Below are 19,757 nucleotides of genomic sequence, written 5' to 3'. Positions count from 1 at the left end.
ACCACCACCCCACCAAACCGATATCATATCATCCCCCAACCACTCCCCCTCCCCCTTCCCCCCAGAACCATACCCTCCCCCCTCCCCACCATTCATCAAGCAATGTCTCCCACTCACACATTCACTATATCCAAATATTATCAGCATATATGCCCCTTATCTATCTCGACTACAGGAATATTTTCAATTCTGTTTCCATTCCGAAGATACTGTGTTTCATATGCCATTCCAGCCCATTAGACGCGAGTGTGTGAGCGGGTGCGGGTGGTGGGTGTGGGCGGGTATAGGTAGGTGTGGGTGGGTGTGGGTAGGTGTGGGTGGGTGTAGGCAGGTATGGGTAGGTGTGGGCGGGTGTGGAATTGTGGCCAGGTGGGTGGGTGGAAACCGTAGGAGTGTCGCCATGGCAACTGTAGGAGTGTTGCCATGGCAACTGTAGGAGTGTTGCCATGGCAACTGTAGGAGTGTTGCCATGGCAACTGTAGGAGTGTTGCCATGGCACTGTAGGAGTCTTACCATGGCAACTGTAGGAGTGTCGCCATGATCACTGTAGGAGTCTTACCATGGCAACTGTAGGAGTCTTACCATGGCAACTGTAGGAGTCTTACCATGGCAACTGTAGGAGTCTTACCATGGCAACTGTAGGAGTCTTACCATGGCAACTGTAGGAGTCTTACCATGGCAACTGTAGGAGTCTTACCATGGCAACTGTAGGAGTCTTACCATGGCAACTGTAGGAGTCTTACCATGGCAACTGTAGGAGTCTTACCATGGCAACTGTAGGAGTGACGCCATGGTCACTGTAGGAGTCTTACCATGGCAACTGTAGGAGTCTTCCCATGGCAACTTTAGGGGCGTCAAACAACTACAGCATCAATGGTTATTATATAAATTATAAGTATTAGTCTCTCACTATTATATTTACTTAATTTACATAAATGAATGATGTCCTGACATTTTTGTAAATGAAATCACTCCTAAAATTTACAATTGCTAAATACCCCAAAAAAGTTTTTTTTTTTTTTTTTTTTTAATGCCAATCAGACAACGGTGATAATATTCAGTGACAGAGCGACCACCTGATTGGTGCGTATTCAGTAGCTCAATTGTCATTGGCTGAGAGTTGAAATGAAAAAAAAAAAAATTAGATGCACTAAGAAATATGTTTTAATATTCGCCTTTATATCTTGAGATGATTTCGGGGCTTTAGTGTCCCCGCGGCCCGGTCCTCATCCAGACCTCCACCTTCCAGGAAGCAAGCAGCCCGTGACAGCTGACTAACTCCCAGGTACCTATTTAGTGCTAGGTAACAGGGGCAGCATCAGGGTAAAAGAAACTCTGCCCATTGTTTCTCGTCGACGCCCGGGATCGAACCCGGGACCAAAGGATCACGCATCCAGTGTCCTATCAGCTCAGCCACCGGTATACTCGTATATTAATGCCACTTGCGGTAACAAAAATATATCTGGTTATAGTTTATCTATAATTGGCACTATTGAGTCAGAACAGTAGGCTATAATTGTGTATAATTAACACACCTGTCCACAACATGTGTATAATCGTATATAATAGCACTGTTACACCGCAACATTGCGTATAATCGTCTATAATTGGCACTGCTGGCCGAATGCAGAAGAGGGCCGCGTTCACTCCAAATTTTATTCAATAATGACAATCGATTGTCTCTTTCTGAGTGGACAAATCTCTCATGGCAGCGCGTTGGTGATGGTAAATCTCTCTCTCTCTCTCCCCTCAGTAGAGAGAGACAGAGAGAGAGAGAGAGAGAGAGAGAGAGAGAGAGAGAGAGAGAGAGAGAGAGAGAGAGAGAGAGAGAGAGAGAGAGAGAGATAGATAGATAGATAGATAGATAGATAGATAACCGGAAAACTAAGCAAGATACGCCCTTTCCTAACAAGTAATTACCACTCGTCATCCAATCGGCGATTGGATGACGAGAAATTTGCGTGCACGGAAGCTCTCTTTTTTGGGGGCGGCATCTTATTCACATCCAGTTTTGGAACATTTTGGAAACTCTCCTGAAAACCCATTGGCAGCGGAATGGGAGCATTTAGCGAGAGGGAAGCCGAAGTGAAGGGGGGGGGGGGGAGGAGGAGAGGTTGGAAGTGAGTAGGAATAGACATGGAGAGGTGGAAGGGGGAAACTGTGGAACAGATTGGGATTAGGGTGGGAGGGGGGATTAGGGGGAAGTGCCTGGGAGCTACAATCATCGTTATGGTAGTTATTTTTAATCATTTCAGTGGCATTTCAGTGGACCATGTAGCTGCTTTCAAAAGGATTCTCAGTTCGTTCATTCATTCATTCATTCATTCATTCATTCATTCATTCATTCATTCATTCATTCATTCATTCATTCATTCATTCGTTCGTTCATTCGTTCATTCTCTAAGTTTTTGACACAAGGCGTTTACAGTAGACAGCTCTTAATACCCTGGAAACACAAACCGAAACTGTCTCTATTTTCCGCTTGTTACAACTTGTAATAAAGTTGTTACATCTTGGCTTAACGTGTTCATGACGTATTAGAACGTTGTTACAACGTGTTATATTGGTTGTTATAACTGGTTAGGAGGTGTTAAAACTTGTTCGAACGTTGTACCAACGTCGTAGTTTCGGTGTGTGTTTGATAGCTTTCCTTTTTCATAGCTCATGGTAAGCCTCAGTTTACAGGGTTTTTTCCCCTGGAACAAGATCCGCCAATCGGTTTACTCTCGGGTCTCTAATCACTGCTGGGTCAACACGGGAAAACAATCAAGGATTGGTTCCCTGTGAATTCTACTGGGGTTTAGGCACCGGGCAAGCGATTGTGTGTGTGTGTACTCACTTAGTTGTACTCGCCTAGTTGTGCTTGTGTGGGGGGTTGAGCTATGGCTCTTTGGTCCCGCCTCTCAGCTGTCAGTCTACTGATGTACAGATTCCTGAGCTTCTCGAGTTCTATCATATCTACACTTGAAACTGTGTATGGAGTCAGCCTCCACCACATCACTTCCTAGTTCATTCCATTTATTAACTACTCTGACACTGAAGAAGTTTTTTTTTAATGTCTCTGTGGCTCATGTAGGTACTCAGTCTTCACCTGAGTCCCCGTGTTCGTGTCCCGTGTTAAATAATCCATCCTTGTCTACCCCTGTCAATTCCCCCCTGAGAATTTTGTATGTTGGTTGGACGTCATTTTATTCGCGTCCAACATTTTATTTAGTTATCACAATATTTATCAAATGTGTAGGAAAGTCCGTATATACATATTCATTTGCAGACGATGAGTCACAATTCCGTGGCCACTGATGCCCATGAAAGTGGAAGATATCCAGACAGCATCTTTATGCATGATATCTAAACCCCTGAAAATATAACTCATATCAACATGAACTCTGCAATTCCTCTTTGAAAGAGGAATTGAAAACATGGCCATGCATTCAGCCCCAGGTCCAGACTCGTCGAATTCAATATTTACAAAGAACTGCAAAGGAGCACAAGCACTTGGTGTAGTATGAAGAAAAAGCTGTAAATGAAAATTAGAATGTAATCAAGAATTTACTGCAGATATAATCTCAAGTATGAGTTTCTGTAAATGCTTTAGATGGAGTCAAGTTATTAATACAGTTTAGTTTCTTGGTGCTTAAATGCATCAATAAGAAACCAAAGTATTTATTGGGTTGGGAAAATCAAGGTTTACCATTTTGTTTACATATTCTCTTAACATAATATTTCCAATATGTGTGATTTTTCCTTTTATTCAGTTTTCTCACATTCCAACAGTGTGGCTCCGATGATTACTGGTAACATTGGGTATGTCTGCTCGAGGTAAACATTGACTTCCTCGAGGCCTTGATTCTGGTTCTTGTCTCTCAGTGTGGCGCCGAGAACTGCTGACTCCAGCAGTGGGACCTGTGTCCACTTTCCCCTTCTCCAAACCTGCATTTTGGAGAAGAGAGAGAGAGAGACAGAGAGAGTTGTTTACCCAGCACATGGCCCTGTGCCAGATACCTTCCCAGGTCGGCACTGGCACTGTCACAAATACCAATTAAACCCACAGTGGCGACACTAATTCATTTCATATTTTAATTAAGGCTGAAGGGGAATTTACCAATAACCCTCTTCTCTCTCCTCTCTCCTCTCTCTCTCTCTCTCTCTCTCTCTCTCTCTCTCTCTCTCTCTCTCTCTCTCTCTCTCTCTCTCTCTCTCTCTCTCTCTCTCTCTCTCTCTCTCTCTCTCTCTCTCTCCCTCTCTCTCTCTCTCTCTCTCTCTCTCTCTCTCTCTCTCTCTCTCTCTCTCTCTCTCTCTCTCTCTCTCTCTCTCTCCTTCCTGCCTTCATGGGGCAAGAGTCACAAGTATCCCCCGCTACCCTGTGTTATTAAGTCCCTCTCCAGGGCCGCGGAGTTTTACACAGGCAGAAGTTATTGTCCTTAGCTTGCTGATATTACCTCTAGATTACTGCAATATCCGAAATTTCCGGGTAAAATAGCAAAATGGACGACACTTAGTGGACTCGAAACCATTTCGAAATCTTGGCTTCAACTCTTGGAGGTTGAGACTTCGCGTCGCGTGACCGTGTCAGACGCCCAAGTGGATATAAGGAATTATCAGGAGGATGAGCTAAGACAGAGCGACTACATGGCACTTGGAATGGATGTAGGAACAATAATCTGGGGTAGGACGATGGGAAGGAATGGTGACCAAACCACTTGGGGTCATCAGGGCTCGAACACCGACCCTGCATGAAGCGAAGCTGCTGATGTACCTACAAGTCCAAGTAGATGGAGACAGGAAAGGATATGTTATTTTCCTGTTTAATTAAGGCCGATTAAAAATTGGGAAATAATAATTCCATATCCCCCCCCCCCCCCCCCCAAGCGGGTTTGCAATTCTAACGAGCATATTTTTTCCTTTTTGTTTCCGGGTAATTGCAACGGCGTTTGATCCCGCGTAATCTGGTGTTATGGTGATGTAATGGGATCAATGGTGTTTTTTCTCTCTTGGGGTGAGGGATGTTTCTGTGTGTGTGTGTGTGTGTGTGTGTGTGTGTGTGTGTGTGTGTGTGTGTGTCTGTGAGTGTGTGTGTGTGTGTGTGTGTGTGTGTGTGTGTGTGTGTGTGTGTGTGTGTGTGTGTGTGTGTGTGTGTGTGTGTGTGTGTGTGTGTGTGTGTGTGTGTGTGTGTGTGTGTGTGTGTGTGTGTGTGTGTGTGTCTGTGTGTGTGTGTGTGTCTGTGTGTGTGTGTGTGTGTGTGTGTGTGTGTGTGTGTGTGTGTGTGTGTGTGTGTGTGTGTGTGTGTGTGTGTGTGTGTGTGTGTGTGTGTGTGTGTGTGTGTGTGTGTGTGTGTGTGTGTGTGTGTGTGTGTGTCTGTGTGTGTGTGCTCACTTAGTTGTACTCGTCTAGTTGTACTCACCTAGTTGTGCTCACTTAGTTGTGCTCACTTAGTTGTGCTCACTTAGTTGTGCTCACTTAGTTGTGCTCACTTAGTTGTGCTCACTTAGTTGTGCTCACTTAGTTGTGCTCACCTAGTTGTGCTCATCTAGTTGTACTCAGCTAGTTGTACTCAGCCAGTTGTACTCAGCCAGTTGTACTCAACTAGTTGTATTCACCTAGTTGTGCTCATCTAGTTGTACTCGCCTAGTTCTACTCGCCTAGTAGTACTCGCCTAGTTGTGCTTGCAGTAGTTGAGCTCTGGCTCTTTGGTCCCGCCTCTCAACTGTCAATCAACTGGTGTACAGGTTCCTGAGCCTACTGGGCTCTATCATATCTACACTTGAAACTGTGTATGGAGTCAGCCTCCACCACCTCACTGCCTAATGCATTCCATCTGTTAACTACTCTGACACTGAAAAAGTTCTTTCTAACGTCCCTGTGGTTCATTTGGGTACTCAGTTTCCACCTGTGTCCCCTAGTGCGTGTGCCCCTTGTGTTAAACAGCCTGTCTTTATCAACCCTGTCAATTCCCTTGAGGATCTTGAATGTGGTGATCATGTCCCCCCTAACTCTTCTGTCTTCCAACGAAGTGAGGTTTAATTCCCGTAGTCTCTCCTCGTAGCTCATACCTCTCAGCTCGGGTACTAGTCTGGTGGCAAACCTTTGAACCTTTTCCATTTTAGTCTTATGCTTGACTAGATATGGACTCCATGCTGGTGCCGCATGCTGGTCTCCACCTGTATCCCCTTGTTCGCGTACCACCAGTGTTAAACATTTTATCTTTATCTACCCTGTCAATGCCTCTGAGAATTTTGTAGGTAACGATCATGTCTCCCCTTACTCTTCTGTCTTCCAGTGTCACAGCACATTTGTCAAAGCGTCAACAACTAGAACAACTAGGCAGGGTCCTAGGACTATTAAGGAGAAGATTATAACCATAAATAGTACACTAGAACTTTGAAGCAAAGAACTTGAACCAATAAATAGAACACCAGAACTATTAAGTGGTTCTCGTGTTCATCGATGATCACTAGTCATCAAGTAGACAATTATAACCATTTAGTAATCAGAGATAGAAATAGACATCTTGAACCACTAGGTAGACAAGTAGATGCATGAAGTAGACAGCTAGAACCGTAATGTTATGTAGAGATAGACGAGTGACGAGACATCTAATTCAAACTTATCTAACATCTAACTCAACTCAAACTGGGGCCAGATTCACGAAGCAGTTACGCAAGCACTTACGAACCTGTACATCTTTTCTCAATCTTTGGCGGCTTTGTTGACGATTATTAAACAGTTAATGAGCTCTGAAGCACCAGGAGGCTGTTTATAACAATAACAACAGTTGATTGGCAAGTTTCCATGCTTGTAAACTGATGTACGGAAAGATGTACACGTTCGTAAGTGCTTGCGTAACCGCTTCGTGAATCTGGCTTCCAGGGGTATCTAACTCGAACTTATATATAGAGTTACTGATTCAATTTCGCGAGTACGTTATGAAAGGGATAGCTGCTGTGTGTGTGTGTGTGTGTGTGTGTGTGTGTGTGTGTGTGTGTGTGTGTGTGTGTGTGTGTGTGTGTGTGTGTGTGTGTGTGTGTGTGTGTGTGTGTGTATGTGTCACCATCACTCATATCTCATGGCTTTATGAGGCCATCAGCCATGAAAGCAAACATGAAATTTGAAGTTCGGAATATTCCCCTGATGGCTGGTCCCCGCATCGAGAGAATCTCAGGTCCGCAGAAGGTGCAGGAATGTTGTCTAGCTCCTGGAACCTGCCTACCTTCCTCCGCCACCTGGGTACTCTACTGCCATTGAGAGAGAGAGTGAGAGATTGAGAGAGAGAGTGAGTTAGTGAGTGAGTGAGAGATTGAGTGAGAGAGAGATATGCTGGGTGATACAAGGCATATGTGTGTGTGAACGGATTCATTGGCATTTTTCAATAGTGTTTTGCGGGGCTTTCTTGGGCGTCTGTAACACAGCAACACGATGGTCTGTCTGGCTGTGTCTGTGGCACAGATGTACTCGCTACAGCAGCTCTCGCAACTCTAGCATTACCATAGAAAATTCGTTGTTAGTATTCACGCCACTTTCCTTACTTTCTCTTACCTTGAACACTTGTTTCCTCTGTTCTCTCTTACCTTGAACACCTGTTCTCTCTTACCTTGAACACCTGTCTCCTCTGTTCTCTCTCTCTTACCTTGAACACCTGTCTCCTCTGTTCTCTCTCACCTTGATCACCTGTCTACTCTGTTCTCTCTCACCTTGAACACCTGTCCTCTCTGTTCTCTCTCACCTTGAACACCTGTCTCCTCTGTTCTCTCTTACCTTGAACACCTGTTCTCTCTTACCTTGAACACCTGTTCTCTCTTACCTTGAACACCTGTCTCCTCTGTTCTCTCTCACCTTGAACACCTGTCCTCTCTGTTCTCTCTCACCTTGATCACCTGTCTCCTCTGTTCTCTCTCACCTTGAACACCTGTCTCCTCTGTTCTCTCTCACCTTGAACACCTGTCCTCTCTGTTCTCTCTCACCTTGAACACCTGTCTCCTCTGTTCTCTCTTACCCTGAACACCTGTTCTCTCTGTTCTCTCTTACCCTGAACACCTGTTCTCTCTGTTCTCTCTTACCTTGAACACCTGTCTCCGCTGTTCTCTCTTACCTTGAACACCTGTCTCCTGTGTTCTTTCTCACCTTGAACACCTGTCTCCTCTGTTCTCTCTCACCTTGAACACCTGTCTCCTCTGTTCTCTCTCACCTTGAACACCTGTCTCCTCTATTCTCTCTCACCTTGAACACCTGTCTCCTCTGTTCTCTCTCACCTTGAACACCTGTCTCCTCTGTTCTCTCTCACCTTGAACACCTGTCTCCTCTGTTCTCTCTCACCTTGAACACCTGTCTCCTCTGTTCTCTCTCTTACCTTGAACACCTGTTCTCTCTGTTCTCTCTTACCTTGAACACCTGTCTCCTCTGTTCTCTCTCACCTTGAACACCTGTCTCCTCTGTTCTCTCTCACCTTGAACACCTGTCTCCTCTGTTCTCTCTCACCTTGAACACCTGTCTCCTCTGTTCTCTCTCACCTTGAACACCTGTCTCCTCTGTTCTCTCTTACCCTGAACACCTGTTCTCTCTGTTCTCTCTTACCCTGAACACCTGTTCTCTCTGTTCTCTCTTACCTTGAACACCTGTCTCCGCTGTTCTCTCTTACCTTGAACACCTGTTCTCTCTGTTCTCTCTTACCCTGAACATCTGTTCTCTCTTACCTTGAACACCTGTCTCCGCTGTTCTCTCTTACCTTGAACACCTGTCTCCTCTGTTCTCTCTTACCCTGATCACCTGTTCTCTCTGTTCTCTCTTACCCTGAACACCTGTTCTCTCTGTTCTCTCTCACCTTGAACACCTGTCTCCTCTGTTCTCTCTCACCTTGATCACCTGTCTCCTCTGTTCTCTCTCACCTTGAACACCTGTCTCCTCTGTTCTCTCTCACCTTGAACACCTGTCTCCTCTGTTCTCTCTCACCTTGATCACCTGTCTCCTCTGTTCACTCTCTCACTTTATCACCTGTCTCCTCTGTTCTCTCTCACCTTGATCACCTGTCTCCTCTGTTCTCTCTCACCTTGAACACCTGTCTCCTCTGTTCTCTCTCACCTTGAACACCTGTTCTCTCTGTTCTCTCACCTTGTCCTCTCCTACTCTCACTCGGAGCCAGTCGAGGTGTAGGAGAACAACACCGGCGAGGAAGTTGTGTAGCGTAGATGTGTTCTGTGTGATCTTGGCTCGATCAAAGGTCCAGGAATTTATAAATGTTTGCATATTCCGCTTCCGTTGTCAATAGATTCCGGTGTGTGTGTGTGTGCGTGTGCGTGTGTGTGTGCGTGTGTGTGTGCGTGTGTGTGTGCGTGTGTGTGTGCGTGTGTGTGTGTGTGTGTGTGTGTGTGTGTGTGTGTGTGTGTGTGTGTGTGTGTGTGTGTGTGTGTGTGTATGTGTACTCACCTAGTTGTGTTTGCGGGGGTTGAGCTCTGGCTCTTTGGTCCCGCCTCTCAACCGTCAATCAACAGGTGTGTGTGTGTGTGTGTGTGTGTGTGTGTGTGTGTGTGTGTGTGTGTGTGTGTGTGTGTGTGTGTGTGTGTGTGTGTGTGTGTGTGTGTGTGTGTGTACTCACCCGTATGTACAAGCAGGTCCAGATTCGGCTTCCGGACCCCCCACCTTAGGTCAGCGGATACCTAGTGTTGCATCGGCGCAACTATGTACATGGTAATTAGGTTGTTAACTCATTCTGTTTACTCACGGCTCTTGCGCAGATGAGGCGCCTTAATATATTCCTATGTTTCATCTCAGTTGCTAACCTTCCATTCACGTCCTCTCGTCCCCTTGTTCACACTAAACATTATGTTTTTAATCCACTTTTCAACGCCTCATTGTTATTCGTCTAAATTGGGTGTCTTCCGGGTATTCAGTTGTTCTGGTAGTGAGGACTAGTTATCTTACTAAATCGTATTTACAGTCTTTTAAGGCCGATGATAAGTCTGATAGCAATGGTCTGGTCTTTCTCAAGATCTGACTTGTGTTATTGTGGGTCTTAAGACCCACTTAACATTAATATAACAACATTTGAGTGTTAAATGTTGTGGATGTTTAAATGTCCTGAGAGCTTCTTGTTGATGCTGAGTGGTTGGTTGGTTGGGTGACATGCAGAAGTTCAGTAGAACTTCGGTTTCAAGTCTTTTTACCCTGTCGTAGCTCAGTCGATTAAGACAGTGTCTGGGATGCTCCCGGACGCAGGTTCGAATCCTCGTCACGGCCCTTTGTGGATTTGTTCACGCAAGGTGACGTGTGGGGTGATATGTAGGGTGACGTGCAGGGTGACGTGTAGGGTGACATGCAGGGGTGATATGTAGGGTGACATGCAGGGGTGACATGCAGGGGTGATATGTAGGGTGACATGCAGGGGTGACATGTAGGGTGACATGCAGAGGTGACATGCAGGGGTGACATGCAGGGGTGACATGCAGGGGTGACATGCAGGGGTGACATGCAGGGGTGACATGCAGGGGTGACATTCAGGGGTGACACGCAGGGGTGACACACAGGGGTGACACGCAGGGGTGACATGCAGGGGTGACTTCTCAATCACCATTCCTTCACCTACCTACCTACCTTCCCTCACCTACCTACCCTCACCTACCTACCCTCACCTACCTACCTACCCCCTCACCTACCTACCCTCACCTACCGACCCTCACCTACCTACCCTCACCTACCTTCCCTCACCTACGTACCCTCACCTACCAACCCTCACCTACCCCTCTCCCCCCACCACCAGCCCTCGCCCCCCCCCCTCCATCTAAGACACACGACCATTAGCGTCTGGACCAGCCAGGCTGTTGTGGAAGCCGGCGGCACACCTCACTATAATACCCGGCTTGCTCTCCTCTCACGTATTGCACGCGCACTTGTTTTGTTGTTGTTTATGTTTCTTGCTTTTGTTGTCGTTGTTATATTTTTGTTGATGGCTTTTGTTTTCTTGTTGATGTTGTTTGTTTTCTTGTTTGTTTTTGTGTATGGAATATATTTATAAAAAAAAAACACAGCATCAATATTTACTCTCTCTCTCAATCTCTCTCTCTAGGAGAGAGAGGGAGATTGAGAGCGAGAGAGAGAGGTCAAGAGAGCGAGCGAGAGAGAGAGAGGTCAAGAGAGCGAGCGAGAGAGAGAGAGGTCAAGAGAGCGAGGGAGAGAGAGAGAGGTCAAGAGAGCGAGCGAGAGAGAGAGAGACCAAGAGAGCGAGCGAGAGAGAGAGCGAGAGAGACCAAGAGAGCGAGCGAGAGAGAGCCAGAGAGAGCGAGCGAGAGAGAGCCAGAGAGAGCGAGAGAGCGAGAGCCAAGCAGCACAACAGGTCGGGTCTCAACCCATCATCTGCGTCAACTATGATGGACGACTCGAAGCCTCAACGTGACATTTTTAATTAGTTTGTCCTGATGCAAAATATGTTTACAGCTCCTCTTCTGTATAAAGCTCTGGACTCGAACTTACACCTACAAGATATATGAGCTTTGATATATTTTTACGCTCACCAGACGTACTCGGCGATGCCGGGGGTCTCTGTCTGTCTCCGCTCTCTCTCTTACTGTCTATCACTATCTATCAGTCTCTATCTCTAATCTTTCTTGCTATCTCTCTCTACCTCAACCACCTTCAATCTTTCCCGCCAAACTTCCTCCCTCCCCCCCCCCTCCAAGAAGTACTTAAACAACTGTATGGGTCCCTTAAAATGCTTTGCTTTTCTCTTGTTTCATTTCTTTATCTTCCTTCAACATTTTCTTGTCAGTAAAACTCCAATAACGATATCATGTACATTATTCTATACACGTGATTCGGTGAAATTGGTATTGAGTGTCTTAAGAATTGCTAATATTATTTGGAGCATTTCACTTAGGCCTTCCCTCGATCAGCCTATGTTCGTCCCCAACCACAGACTGTCCACTCTGCAAATTTGGATGAAGTTTGCTCCAAGCGTCTGGCTTATAATACTGTATATATATATACTTATAGTTATGCTAAAAAAGAGTGTATCTCTTATAGATATGCTATAAGAGACACTATAGTATACTTGGGATCTGTTGCACAGATTACAAGTATAACAGGGGCACTTGTGGTCTGTTGCACAGACCACAAACAGTGTTGCACACACCAAACAGCGTTGCACAGACCACAAACACCGTTGCACACACCACAAACTCCGTTGTGCACAGACCACAAAATACCACTGCACAGAATTCTGAAAATAACTGGACGTTTCAACCCAGGTAACAATTAAACGGAATTACTGAGTGTTGTGTATAGTCGAGCGTAGAGAGAAGGGGAGGCAGGTAGGCTGCCTGTACTGCTGCCTCAGAGGGGGAGAAGGGAAGATATATATATATATATATATATATATTAGTATATTTTGGTAGCAGTCTTTCCTGTAGACATATATTATTAAATATGACCGAAAAAGTAAGATTAATAATTATAACACGAATTTTCTCAATCTTTCGTACATTACGCTTCACTGTTGGAGGTAAATCAAAAATCACTTCTCCAAAATTCATTTTTATTTCTAGTCTGACGCGACACGGGCGCGTTTCGTAAAACTTATTACATTTTCAAAGACTTCACAAATACACAACTGATTAGAACGTATCTCTGATTTTATATCTACATTTGAGTGAGGTGGGAAGGGAGATGTGGCATTAACACAAGACAGAACAGGAGGGGATATTAATAGGGTATTAAAAGTATCAACACAAGACAGAACAGAAACAATGGGTATTGAATAGAAGTGTTTGTAGAAAGCCTATTGGTCCATATTTCTTGATGCTTCTATATTGGAGCGGAGTCTTGAGGTGGGTAGAATATAGTTGTGCAATAATTGGCTGTTGATTGCTGGTGTTGACTTCTTGATGTGTAGTGCCTCGCAAACGTCAAGCCGCCTGCTATCGCTGTATCTATCGATGATTTCTGTGTTGTTTACTAGGATTTCTCTGGTGATGGTTTGGTTATGGGAAGAGATTATATGTTCCTTAATGGAGCCCTGTTGCTTATGCATCGTTAAACGCCTAGAAAGAGATGTTGTTGTCTTGCCTATATACTGGGTTTTTTGGAGCTTACAGTCCCCAAGTGGGCATTTGAAGGCATAGACGACATTAGTCTCTTTTAAAGCGTTCTGTTTTGTGTCTGGAGAGTTTCTCATGAGTAGGCTGGCCGTTTTTCTGGTTTTATAGTAAATCGTCAGTTGTATCCTCTGATTTTTGTCTGTAGGGATAACGTTTCTATTAACAATATCTTTCAGGACCCTTTCCTCCGTTTTATGAGCTGTGGAAAAGAAGTTCCTGTAAAATAGTCTAATAGGGGGTATAGGTGTTGTGTTAGTTGTCTCTTCAGAGGTTGCATGGCTTTTCACTTTCCTTCTTATGATGTCTTCGATGAAACCATTGGAGAAGCCGTTATTGACTAGGACCTGCCTTACCCTACAGAGTTCTTCGTCGACTTGCTTCCATTCTGAGCTGTGGCTGAGAGCACGGTCGACGTATGCGTTAACAACACTCCTCTTGTACCTGTCAGGGCAGTCGCTGTTGGCATTTAGGCACATTCCTATGTTTGTTTCCTTAGTGTAGACTGCAGTGTGGAAGCCTCCGCCCTTTTCCATGACTGTTACATCTAGAAAAGGCAGCTTCCCATCCTTTTCCGTCTCGTAAGTTCATTCTTAAAAAAGACGAATATCTGGCGAAAATGAACATCATACTCTCTGACCAAACTAAGTTCCAAAGGGTAACGAAGGACACTACAGCCGAATTAAAAGCAAAGGTCAACAAACTGATCGAAACTGTAAACGACAAGAAATCCGGACTCTACCTGCCAAAGATCATTGGGGAATATAAACCTGGATATGCGTATGGAAATGTCAAGACGCACAAGCCTGGAAACCCACTTCGGCCAATCATTAGCCAGATACCCACACCCACGTACAGACTGGCAAAGCGACTCAACGGCCTGCTGACTCCTTATGTTCCTTGCGCCTTCAGCCTGAAGTCTCCAAAGGAATTTGTGGACTAACTGCGGGGCACACGGGCCACAGGGATAAGAGCCTCGTTGGACGTAGAATCGCTGTTTACCAACGTACCTGTGGACGAGACAATCGGAATGATAGCCGACAGAGTGTATCGTGATCCAGCCTGTACTCCTCTTGACATGCCAGAAAGTATTCTGAGGAAACTACTCCAAGCTTGTACTAAAGAGGCACCCTTCTTGAGCCCGGATGGGCACATGTATAAGCAAGTAGATGGGGTCGCCATGGGTTCTCCCCTAGGTGTCCTGTTTGCAAACTTCTACATGGGTACCATTGAGCAAAAAGTCTTAGTCGACATGAACTTGAAGCCGGCCATATACTGCAGGTATGTTGACGACATTTTTACACAGGTACCTGATGTCAGACATCTGCAGAAGCTGAAGGAGGCATTTGAGCAGAGTTCCGTGCTGCGTTTCACTTACGAGACGGAAAAGGATGGGAAGCTGCCTTTTCTAGATGTAACAGTCATGGAAAAGGGCGGAGGCTTCCACACTGCAGTCTACACTAAGGAAACAAACATAGGAATGTGCCTAAATGCCAACAGCGACTGCCCTGACAGGTACAAGAGGAGTGTTGTTAACGCATACGTCGACCGTGCTCTCAGCCACAGCTCAGAATGGAAGCAAGTCGACGAAGAACTCTGTAGGGTAAGGCAGGTCCTAGTCAATAACGGCTTCTCCAATGGTTTCATCGAAGACATCATAAGAAGGAAAGTGAAAAGCCATGCAACCTCTGAAGAGACAACTAACACAACACCTATACCCCCTATTAGACTATTTTACAGGAACTTCTTTTCCACAGCTCATAAAACGGAGGAAAGGGTCCTGAAAGATATTGTTAATAGAAACGTTATCCCTACAGACAAAAATCAGAGGATACAACTGACGATTTACTATAAAACCAGAAAAACGGCCAGCCTACTCATGAGAAACTCTCCAGACACAAAACAGAACGCTTTAAAAGAGACTAATGTCGTCTATGCCTTCAAATGCCCACTTGGGGACTGTAAGCTCCAAAAAACCCAGTATATAGGCAAGACAACAACATCTCTTTCTAGGCGTTTAACGATGCATAAGCAACAGGGCTCCATTAAGGAACATATAATCTCTTCCCATAACCAAACCATCACCAGAGAAATCCTAGTAAACAACACAGAAATCATCGATAGATACAGCGATAGCAGGCGGCTTGACGTTTGCGAGGCACTACACATCAAGAAGTCAACACCAGCAATCAACAGCCAATTATTGCACAACTATATTCTACCCACCTCAAGACTCCGCTCCAATATAGAAGCATCAAGAAATATGGACCAATAGGCTTTCTACAAACACTTCTATTCAATACCCATTGTTTCTGTTCTGTCTTGTGTTGATACTTTTAATACCCTATTAATATCCCCTCCTGTTCTGTCTTGTGTTAATGCCACATCACCCTTCCCACCTCACTCAAATGTAGATATAAAATCAGAGATACGTTCTAATCAGTTGTGTATTTGTGAAGTCTTTGAAAATGTAATAAGTTTTACGAAACGCGCCCGTGTCGCGTCAGACTAGAAATAAAAATGAATTTTGGAGAAGTGATTTTTGATTTACCTCCAACAGTGAAGCGTAATGTACGAAAGATTGAGAAAATTCGTGTTAGAATTATTAATCTTACTTTTTCGGTCATATTTAATAATATATATATATATATATATATATATATATATATATATATATATATATATATATAATATAGTTTCTGTCTAACACGGGGATGATGTGCATCAGCTCTGTGCAATTTCTATTGCAAATGTAGGAGGCATGTCAAGGAGTGACAGGAGGGAGTGACAGGTGAGGGGGAGAGGACAGGAGGGAGTGACAGGTGAGGGGGGAGAGGACAGGAGGGAGTGACAGGTGAAGGGGAGAGGACAGGAGGGAGAGACAGGTGAGGGGGAGAGGACAGGAGGGAGTGACAGGTGAGGGGGGAGAGGACAGGAGGGAGTGACAGGTGAAGGGGAGAGGACAGGAGGGAGTGACAGGTGAGGGGGAGAGGACAGGAGGGAGTGACAGGTGAAGGGGAGAGGACAGGAGGGAGTGACAGGTGAGGGGGAGAGGACAGGAGGGAGTGACAGGTGAAGGGGAGAGGACAGGAGGGAGTGACAGGTGAGGGGGAGAGGACAGGAGGGAGTGACAGGTGAGGGGGGAGAGGACAGGAGGGAGTGACAGGTGAAGGGGAGAGGACAGGAGGGAGAGGACAGGAGGGAGTGACAGGTGAGGGGGGAGAGGACAGGAGGGAGTGACAGGTGAGGGGGAGAGGACAGGAGGGAGTGACAGGTGAGGGGGAGAGGACAGGAGGGAGTGACAGGTGAGGAAAAATAAAGAGAGAAGTCAGAAGCAGCCACCACGCTAATATGAGTAAAGTACCCAGTCAATCTCTATTCGAATATATATATAATAGAATCCAGGAAAATGAGGACAAAGTAGATTTTACTCAAAAAAACAAAAAAATGACAAAAATGAAAGGAAAAATTACATTTGATATAAAAAGCGAGAAGGTTTGGGAAGGGGGCAACTATCCCCCAGCACGCGAGCGATAACAAGGGCCCGATAACAAAGGTGCCGATAACGAGCCTTTAGCAGGCCCAGCGAAGCTTCGTTCTCAGCTCATCATAAAACTTAAAGGAGAAAACTACCAGTCGTTCACTAACGAGGGAAGGAAGGTTATACAGTAACTATAGCATGCCGCTGAAGATAACACTATCCCAGATAGCCGTTATCACCTGCCTGCTGATAACAATGACGTGTTATAGACCGAGATTGTGTGTGGTCTTAATATGGAGAAATGCAATGTGAAAAGAAACAAATTAGGCATTGATGATTATCCCAATTTGTCATAAACAGCTGAGAGTTTACTTATTAATGTAGTTTGGGGGTTAAGGGCCATTATCGTCTTGCGTTACTTAAACTGCCATAAATGTAGACTAACACAGGCTGGGGTTGACACAGTGTATTGTTCCATAGTCAAAAAAATCAACTCCTCATATGGAACCCCATAATTATTTTAGTCTAAAAGTGTGTCTTTCCTCGGCAAATAAATATATATATATATATATATATATATATATATATATATATATATATACTTTATTATAATAATATAAGAACCTTGAATCATATATAGAGTAATATTAATACTGAATGAATCGTGAGAATTATAATAGTTCACAAAGTCATCATACGCCTGGCAGAGACACAATGAACAAACCTGTACTGAACCTGTCAGTTCCCTTCATCAGCTGGTTATTCTCCTCTACTCTCTGGTAGCCATAAGCTCTACACGACCTCTACTAGTGGCTCTACAGAGTGTAAAAAAGGGCTCTCATGGGATCATGATTCCCAGTTTGGGATAAATACTAGAGCAGCCTTGGAACATATACATACTAGAACATTATATATATATATATATATATATATATATATATATATATATATATATATATATATATATATATATATATATATATATATATATATATATATATATATATATATATATATATATATATATATAATGTCGTACCTAGTAGCCAGAACTCACTTCTCAGCCTACTATGCAAGGCCCGATTTGCCTAATAAGCCAAGTTTTCATGAATTAATTGTTTTTTCGACTACCTAACCTACCTAACCTAACCTAACCTAACTTTTTCGGCTACCTAACCTAACCTAATCTATAAAGATAGGTTAGGTTAGGTTAGGTAGGGTTGTTAGGTTCTGTCATATATCTACGTTAATTTTAACTCCAATAAAAAGAAATTGACCAAATACATAATGAAATGGGTAGCTTTATCATTTCATAAGAAAAAAATTAGAGAAAATATATTAATTCAGGAAAACTTGGCTTATTAGGCAAATCGGGCCTTGCAAAGTAGGCTGAGAAGTGCGTTCTGGCTACTAGGTACGACATATATATATATATATATATATATATATATATATATATATATATATATATATATATATATATATATATATATATATATATATATATATATAAAATAGTAAAATAATGCACAATTCAAACTAATTACATGCTATCCTAAATCAAATCTATGGACAGATTTCATTAATAACTAACAACAACGGACCAGTACGGACTTGACCAGTCCAGCAACGAGGGCCTGGTCGACGACCGGGCCGCGGGGTCGCTGAGCCCCGAAATCACCTCAAGGTAACAGTGGCAGCAAATTGCGTCATAAGAAAAGTCAACCAACACCCCGTGGCAACAGTCAACATAAATCATTACTTAAGTTCCTCTCAACAAGCAGTCTTTTAGAGACAGGAAAGTGATATCTGCTGGAGATATCAGTGATATCTGCTGGAGATATCAGTGATATCTGCTGGAACCCCCTCCTTTACCAAGCTACACACTCCTAAGCACCTCCCCAGAATCATTAGTCTCCTTAAGACGGTCAATGACGCTTCAGGAACTACCAAAGCATGGCGCAATCTCTTCGTTGACTGTGAATACGTCTCAATGTCATTTCCGGCAAACTGCATCGAGCAAAGCGATAAATTAATTCCCAAAGGCATATATATCCTTTTCCGCTATCAGGCATGAGTGATAGCCACTCTACACATATCACTAGTAAGATCACAAGTGCTACAGAGATAAATTACATTATCATGAAATATATATGTGAGCGAATCTACAGGAGCCGTAACGAGGGCTCGAACCCATGCGTTGGGTGTTCCCAGGCACCCAGGCTCTTCCCTGGGGGCTGTGGGAGACCCGGCCTCAGCAAGACAAGGTGACTGAGGTGCCATGACTGAGGTGCCATGACTGAGGTGCCATGACTGAGGTGCCATGACTGAGGTGCCATGACTGAGGTGCCATGACTGAGGTGCCATAACTCAGGTACCATGACTCAGGTACCATAATTGAGGCAGGATAAAGTAATCAGGAGAATGCTCGCTAAGTTCTCCTAAATTCTCCCTAAGTACGTAAATCTTACCCTGATTTTATTTTCAAGTACGTTGCAGCGGATGTTTGTCAGTGATATTAGTCAGTATATAGTTAGGTATCTCTTCCCTATCTCCTTTCTTGAAAATTGGTACTCCCATTTACCTTCTTCCAGCAACTGGGCAACTCTCCCTTCGCAAGTGACTCATTACAGATCCTTGCCAGAGGCACGCTGAGGGCCCGCGCTGCCTCTTTTAGTATCCATGGTGATACCTTGTCCGGTCCAACTGCTGCATGTGTGTATGTGCGTGTGTGTGTGTGTGTGTGTGTGTGTGTGTGTGTGTGTGTGTGTGTGTGTGTGTATCTGACTCACTCTCTCTCCTCTCTCTCTCTCTCTCTCTCTCTCTCTCTCTCTCTCTCTCTCTCTCTCTCTCTCTCTCTCTCTCTCTCTCCTCTCTCTCTCTCTCTCTCTCTCTCTCACACTCTCTCACTCTCTCATCCTTGCCAGAGGCACGCTCAGGGCCCACGCTGCCTCTTTTAGTATCCATGGCGATACCTTGTCCGGTCCAACTGCTGCATGTGTGTATGTGCGTGTGTGTGTGTGTGTGTGTGTGTGTGTGTGTGTGTGTGTGTGTGTGTATCTGACTCACTCTCTCTCCTCTCTCTCTCTCTCTCTCTCTCTCTCTCTCTCTCTCTCTCTCTCTCTCTCTCTCTCTCTCTCTCTCTCTCTCTCTCTCTCTCTCTCTCTCTCTCTCTCTCACACTCTCTCACTCTCTCATCC

Source organism: Procambarus clarkii, chromosome 63 (assembly GCF_040958095.1).
Source record: "Procambarus clarkii isolate CNS0578487 chromosome 63, FALCON_Pclarkii_2.0, whole genome shotgun sequence".
NCBI classification, from domain to species: domain Eukaryota; kingdom Metazoa; phylum Arthropoda; class Malacostraca; order Decapoda; family Cambaridae; genus Procambarus; species Procambarus clarkii.
Note: the sequence above shows the minus strand (reverse complement) of the source record.